The sequence below is a fragment of the Bison bison genome, unplaced genomic scaffold (genome assembly GCF_000754665.1).
Source record: "Bison bison bison isolate TAMUID 2011002044 unplaced genomic scaffold, Bison_UMD1.0 scf7180017864302, whole genome shotgun sequence".
In the NCBI taxonomy this organism is placed as follows: domain Eukaryota; kingdom Metazoa; phylum Chordata; class Mammalia; order Artiodactyla; family Bovidae; genus Bison; species Bison bison.
Window position 1 is genome coordinate 1,501,969 of NW_011494874.1, and position 8,117 is coordinate 1,510,085.

The following is an 8,117-nucleotide window of genomic DNA, read 5'->3' on the forward strand; positions in this document are numbered from 1 at the left end:
TGTTCATTGGAAGGACTGATGCTAAAGCTGAAACTCCAATACTTTGGGCACCTCATGCGAAGAGCTGACTCACTGGAAAAGACTCTGATGCTGGGAGGGATTGTGGGCAGGAGGAGAAGGGGACGACAGAGGATGAGATGGCTGGATGGCATCACTGACTCGATGGATGTGAGTCTGAGTGAACTCCAGGAGTTGGTGATGGACAGGGAGGCCTGGCGTGCTGTGATTCATGGGGTTGCAAAGAGTCGGACACGACTGAGTGACTGAACTGAACACATAAACTTAATTTCAAAATATTACCATTCATAAAACCAAAGTAAAACAACCCAACTGTCCATCAACTGATGAATGGATAAACAAAACAGGATATATCCATACAACAGAACATATTGTTCAGCAGTAAAAAGGAATGAAGTACTGATACACACTATATGATAAGCCTTGAAAACATTATGCCTAGTGAAAGAAGCCAGACACAGAAGACCATACACTGGATGATTCCACCAAGATGAAATACACAAATGGCCTGAGGTAGCCAGTCTACAGACAAAAAGTAGATCAGTAACTGCCTAGAGCTGGGAGGCAAAAAGGGTGAGGGTGGGGATGGTTGCTAAAGGGTTTGGAGTTTCTTTTTAGGGGGGTAAAATGTCTTAAAATTGATTGTAGTGGTGGCTGCATAACTCTATGAATATCCTAAAAAACACCGAATTGGACATTTTAAATGGGTAATACACATGGATGTGAATTTTCAATGAAGCTTTTACCAAAAAAACAAGAAGTATCCGCTCTCTGACACTCACTCAAGACAAAAAGCTTCAGTAAACCAGAAATAGAGGGGATATCCTCAACCTGATAAGGAATATCTACCAAAAAATCCAACAACTAACATCATACTTAATGGTGAGAAACTCAAAGTTTCCCCAACTAAGACCAGGTACAAAGCAAGGATGTCCCCCTCTCACCACTCCTTTTCCGTATCATACTGGAAGTTCTAGCTAATACAATAAGACAGGAAATGTAAGACTGAAAAGGAAGAAATAAAATTATCTCTGCAGATGACATGTTCATTTGATAGAAAACCCCAAATAATAATAAAACTCCTGAAACTAATAGGCAATTATAGCAAGGTTGCAGAATACAAGAGAAACAGAAGCCGATCACTTTCCTATATAGGAGCTATGAACAAGTGGAATTTTAAATTAAAACATAGTATCATTTACATTTGGATCCCCCCAAATAAAATGTTTAAGTATAAACCTAACAAAATATGTAAAGAGCTATACAAGGAAAACTACAAAAGTCACAGGAATGAAATCAAAGAACTAAATAAATGGAGAAGTATCTCATGTACATAGTTAAGAAAATTCAATACTGTCAAGATGTCAGTTCTTCCCAACTTGATTTCCAGATTCAGTGTAATGCCAGTAAGTTATTTTGTGGATATCAACAAAATAATTCTGAAGTTTTATAGAGTCAGAAGACCCATCAACACAATATTGATGGAAAAAAAAATGAAGTTTGAAGACTGATATAATCTGACTGCAAACTTACTATAAAGCACCAATTATCAAGATAGTGTGGTACTGGTGAAAGAACAAATGAAGCTACAGAAGAGAAAGTGCAGATACAGACCCACATAAACACAGCCTACTGATCTCTGACAAAGGAGCAAAGACAGTGGAGCAAAGACAGCCTTCTCAACAAATGGTGCTGGAACAGCTGGACATCCACAGGGAAAAAAGTGAGTCTAGACACAGAATTTACACTCTTCACAAACATTAACTCAAAGAGCATCACAGGTCCAAACGTAAGACACGAAAACGACAAAACATGCAGAAGGCGATCCCGGGGAAAGCCCAGATGACTGGGCACGGTGACGACGTCTTAGGCAACACGACCAAAGGCACAGCCCGTGAAAGAAGTAACTGATGAGCTGGCTTCGTTAAAATGAAAGACTTCTGCTCTACAAAAGACTACGCACATGAAAGAGAAGACAAGTCACAAACTGGGAGAAACATATTTGTAAAATACCTACCTGATTAAGGGCTGCTATCCAAAACATACAATGAACTTCTAAAACTCAAGAACCCAATTAAAATATGGGCAAAAGATCTTAATAAAACACCTTACCAAAGAAGATATACAGATATCAAATAAGTCTATGAAAAGATGCTCCACATCGTATGTCATCAGGAGAATGCAAATTAAAACAAGAGCCACTATAAACCTAGAATGGCCAAAATCTCCACCACTGACAACACCAAGTGCTGCTGAGAACGCGGGGCACCAGGAACTCTCATTTATTGCTGGTGGGGCTACAAAACGGTGCAGCCACTTAGGAAGACGGTATGAAGGCTTCTTACAAAGCTAAACATAACCTTATCACATGATCCAGCAATGCAGTCCTTGGTACTTATCTAAAGGAGTTCAAAACTTACATCCACACAAAACCCACCAGGATATTTATAGCACCTTCAATCATAACTGTAAAAATTTGGATGCAATGAGGATGTCCTTTAGTAAGTGAATGAATAAGCAAACTCTGGTACATCCAGACGCTGGAATATTATTCAGCACTAAAATAAATGGGTTATTAAATCATGAAAAGACATGGAGAAAAAAAAAAGAAAGAAAAGACATGGAGAATTTGAAGTGCACATTACTAAATGAAAGAAGGCAATCTGAAAAGGTTTCATGCTGTGTAATTCCAACTACGTAACCTTCTGGAAAAGGCAAACTATAAAGACAGTGAAAAGGGGTTGCCAAGGTTTGGGTGGGGAGGGAAGGGATAAACAGGCAGAGCACAGAGGATTTTTAGGGCAGTAAAAGTACTGACACCATGATGGATGCATGCCACTACACACTTGTCCAGACCTACGGAATGCACACCACCAACCCTAAGGTAAACCATGGACTGTGGGTGATAACACTGTATCAATGCTGGTTCGCCAACTGTAACAAATGTCCCACTGTGGTGGGGGATGGTGATAATAAGGGAGGGATACATGTGCAAGGGAAGGGAGACCAGGGTTCGATCCCTGGGTTGGGAAGATCCCCTGGAGAAAGGAAAGGCTACCCACCCCAGTATTCCGGCCTGAAGAATTCCATGGACTGTATGGTCCATGGGGTCGCAAAGAGTTGGACACAACTGAGCGACTTTCACCTTCACTTTCAGGGAGTATAGGGAAGTATCTGCAGCTTCCCCTCAGTTTTGCTGTAAACCTAGAACAGCTCCAAAAAAGTGTTTTGTTTCGTTTTGTTTTTAAAGTTCTTTGAAAGAGAAATGGCTGGCTCTCATATCACTCACCCTATTCAAAATTCTTCAGTGGGGCTTCCGAGTGCTTTGAGTCAGCCAAATACCTTTCTGTGGACGAGGCCCTGTTGGCCTGACCCCTTCCCGGCTCCCCCATCGCACATCCACCTCTCCCCACTCATCCTCTAAGCTCTGTCTCTACCACCCACTTATTCCCTCCTTGGGCTTCAGAACTGACTATGTTCCCTGCTCCCCACCACCTTGAATCTCACTCCACACATCTGGCTTCAGAAAGACATCCACTGACCAGATCACTGACAGTGTCCATCAGTCCCCACATCCCTCAACTTTTCATCCTATCTTTCATAATTCTCATCACACTTTTAATTACTTTATTTGATAAACAGTTTAATGATCATCTCACTGATGAGACTGTGAAGGTGATGGTGAAGTCCCTCAGTCGTGTCTGACTCTTTGTGACCCTGTGGACTGTAGCCCGCCAGGCTCCTCTGTCTGTGGGATTCTCCAGGCAAGAATACTGGAGTGGGTTACCATTTCCTTCTCCAGGGGATCTTCCTGACCCAGGGATCGAACCTGGGTCTCCTCCATTGGAGGCAGACGCTTTAACCTCTGAGCCACTAGGGAACTGTAAGGAACACAAATTCTCTCCTGTTTACCAGTGAAAAGCCTAGTATCTAACAACACCTCTGGCATGGAGTAGATGTTCAACATCAACCTGTTGAATGAAAAAATTTAAAAAGTTAACTTCAGGTCTTACTGCAAAAGAATATTCTCAATCCAATCTTTAAAATCAATAATGCTTCTCTGGTCATGGATATTTCCATTAAACATATAAAAATCACAACATTCTTCCTCAAGACAGGATAATTCCCTCCCCCATTATAACCACAACCCACACATCTGGAAGGTGGTAGCTGACTTCACACTGACTGATAGCACCCAAATACCTGATTGGCAGTATTTAAAAATCATCCACTTGGTACAATGGTCTAAATTATCCACCTAGTACAATGGTTGGAAGTTGCCAAAGCACCCTGACAAATCTAATGGTTTAAGGATTCTCTCCAAAATCTCTACGAAGTGGTAATTAGTCTCCCTGTTGTACAGTCTATTATTAAACTCTGGCTACAACATCCACTATTCTTTTAAGTATTAAAATCTTATCAGTTCAGTTCAGTCGCTCAGTTGTGTCACTCTTTGCAACCCCACGGACTGCAACACGCCAGGCTTCCCTGTCCATCGCCAACTCCCGGAGCTTACTCAAACTCATGTGCATATAAAAGTCGGTGATGCCATCCAACCATCTCATCCTGTAATCCCCTTCTCCTCCTGCCTTCAATCTTCCCCAGCATCAGGGTCTTTTCAAATGAGTCAGTTCTTCTCATCAGGTGGCCAAAGTATTGCAGCTTCAGCATCAGTCCTTCCAATAAATATTCAGGACTTATTTCCTTTAGGATGGACTGGTTGGATCTCCTTGCAGTCCAAGGGACTCTCAAGAGTCTTCTCCCACACCCTAGTTCAAAGGCATCAATTCTTTGGTGCTCAGCTTCCTTTATGGTCCAACTCTCACATCCATACATGACTACTGGAAAAATCATAGCTTTGACTAGATGGACCTTTGTTGGCAAACTAACGTCTCTGCTTTTTAGTATGCTGTCTAGGTCGGTCATAGCTTTTCTTCCAAGGAGCAGGCATCTTTTACTTTCATGGCTGCAGTCACCATCTGCAGTGATTTTGGAGCCCAAAAAATTAAGTCTGTCACTTGTTTCCATTTTTTCCCCATTTATTTGCCATGAAGTGATGGGACCAGATACCAAGATCTTAGTTTTCTGAATATTGAGTTTTAAGCCAGCTTTTTCACTCTCTTCTTTCTCTTTCATCAAGAGGCGGCTTTTTAGTTCTTCACTTTCTGCCATAAGGGTGGTGTCATCTGCATATCTGAGGTTATTGATATTTCTCCCAGCAATCTTGATTCCAGCTTGTGCTTCTTCCAGTCAGCATTTCTCATGATGTACTCTGCATATAAGTTAAATAAGCAGGGTGACAATATACAGCCTTGAGGTACTCCTTTCTCGATTTGGAACCTGTCTGTTGCCCCATGTCTGGTTCTACCTGTTGCTTCTTGACCTGCACAAAGATTTCTCAGGAGGCAGATAAGGTGGTCTGGTAGTCCTATCTCTTGAAGAACTTTCCACAGTTTGTTATGAACCACACAGTCAAAGGCTTTGACGTAGTCAATAAAAAGAAATAGATGTTTTCCTGGAACTCTTCTGTTTTTTCAATGATCCAACAGATGTTGACAATTTGATCTCTGGATCCTCTGCATTTTCTAAATCCAGCTTGAACATCTGGAAGTTCATGTTCACATACTGTTAAAGCCTGGCTTGGAGAATTTTGAGCATTACTTTGCTAGCATGTGAGATGAATGTAATTGTGTGGTAGTTTGAACATTCTTTGGCATTGCCTTTCTTTGGGATTGGCATGAAAACTGACCTTTTCAGTCCTAGACTGGCTGAGTTTCCCAAATTTGTTGGCATATTGAGTGTAGCACTTTAACAGCATTATCTTTTAGGATTTGAAATAGCTCAGCTGGAATTCCATCACCTCCACTAGCTTTGTTCCTGGTGATACTTCTTAAGGCCCACTTGACTTCACATAAAATCTTATGGCTGAACATAATGAGATGGAGGCAGTTATTTATCTTTCAAATGAAATCTGGTTACTTCCCTGATCCCAAGCCTGATGGTTAGCCAGTGCTCAGAGGCTGAAGTCTGATCAGAGCATGAAGTTGAGCATTTCAACAAGGCAGCCTGTATCTAGCTTCATCTCAGGCCACTCTTCCTTCCATATACCCCACACTGCAGCCACAGTAGTCTGCCAGCACAGCCCCAAACTCCCACGGTTTTTGCAAAGTCCCTTTCGTTCCTTCCCCATCCCCCACACATATCTTGTAAGAACGCGCTGGCCACAGGAAGCCTTCAGACTCCCTCTGACACTTCGCTGGTGTCTCTCCGCCTTCACAGAACGCTATGAGCGTGGTTACCACATGCTTTGCTCTCTATCCTCCTCGGTGGCTTCCTGCCAGTCTTCATCTACATCCTGCTCCTCTCCAAAAGACCACCAGGGAGTGTGGTACAATCAACACATATCTGTTGAATTAATCTCTCTCTAAACACGGCCAGAATTCCTGAGGTATAGTAGAACAACATATAAAACCACTCCACATCACTTACATCCATCATTATGCAAAAACTCAATGGTCTCTTTATGTCTGGGTCCAAAGAATACATTCATTTAAAACTGACACACGCTTCGAACGACAGCTCACTTCTGTCTCGGCAGTTCACAGAGCCATCAGCTACTCCCTTGGATTCTACCACGCTCTTATGCTCTTCTGTATCTAGACATCTCTCCAGGCCTGACTCCAAATTTGTTTCTGTTATGAGTAACTGTTTTCGAATCCATTCTCCACTTTTCTAAGTTCAGTCAGCTACTCTGCCTGATGCCTTTTTCCTTCCCTTTTCCCCACTAAGTTCCAGGAACCATTTTGTCCAAACTACACAGAAGCTAAGATAAAATGAGGCCTCCCCCAAACTTAAGGTCTAATTTCTCTTAGGGAAAATGGAAAACGAATCCAATAGGAGCCAATCTTACACTGAAAAAGACAATGAGACTACAAAGTAACTTAAACCTAACAAAAGCTCCTTACTAGTCACTCCTTCAGAAGAGGACCACCCTGATTCCACCACCAGCCTCCAAGCCAGTCCTGAAAACTCGAGCAGAGCATTCCCTGTACCTACACCTGCTGGTTCTCAAGCTGGAAAGTTCCCTGGGGACAGGGACTGGGTCTGTCTGGTCCACCACAGCGTCTCTAGAAGCTGGTACTGTGGCTGGCATACAACAGGCACCAAATAACTACCTGCTGAATGAACCAACAAGGGATGTTCAAAAACAAACAAACAAACAAATTCAGAGCTTCACCAAGGTGCATGGTAGCTTCTAGGTGGGAGGAAGTAAAAAGTGGTTTGCAGCTCAGGGGACCAGGGCTGGTGAACACAAGGGCTACAATGACTTTATTCCCAGATTCCGTCCATCCTGGGATCTGGGTTTGGGGATTTCCAGAACTCCTTTCCATAAAAGTTTTCAAGACCTTGGCTACTAGGAGGAAGTCAAGCCCAAGTGCAACTGATCGCTCCAGCAGATAAGGCAAGGGTGTTGCCAAGCTGGTCCCCCGCACTCTGCCAACAAACCTCAACAGAAGCAATAGGACGGAATAAAATTCCTGAATCTCAGCAAGAAAAGGGATGAAGAACAAAAGAGCAGAGAAGAGAAAAGTAGGTAGGGTGTGCGGGTAAGGACCGCAGGGGCTAACTAGTCTTTATTGAAATGCACAGCGCCCGGCCACGGTGCTGAGCAATTCACAAGCACTGACCCGTTTAATCTTCTCACCCAGCCAGAGCTGGAAACTATTATCAATCCCTACTTTACTGACGGTGAAACTCAAGTTTACGGAGACATCACTTGCCCTGAAACACAGCTAGGAAGGGGCAGTGCTGTGCGCCGGGTCTGACTCCGGGGTGCCCCACTCTTCCACCTGCACTCACTATCTTGCCTGAGGCCTTAAAGGACTGAGAGAAGAGTCGCTCACTTATCCATTTAACGAACACTTAGCATCGACTGGGTACGAGCCAAGGCCTGGTGCCAGGCGCTGGTGGGCGGATGAAGGGACCGGGACTGAGAGGCTCGGGCTGGGGGACAAGGCGCAGGGTCCCTCAGAAAGACCCTGGAGCTCGGCACCCGGGGCCGGCGGGGGTGCGAGGGCGCGGCCCGGGCAGACGGAAGG

The 8,117-nt window shown here is 43.6% G+C and overlaps 1 protein-coding gene across 1 annotated transcript in view; it reads right to left on the reverse strand.

Moving 5' to 3' along the window:
• The window catches only part of TECPR2 (tectonin beta-propeller repeat containing 2), a 75,837-nt gene that overhangs the window by 67,325 nt on the left and 395 nt on the right, over positions 1-8,117 (reverse strand).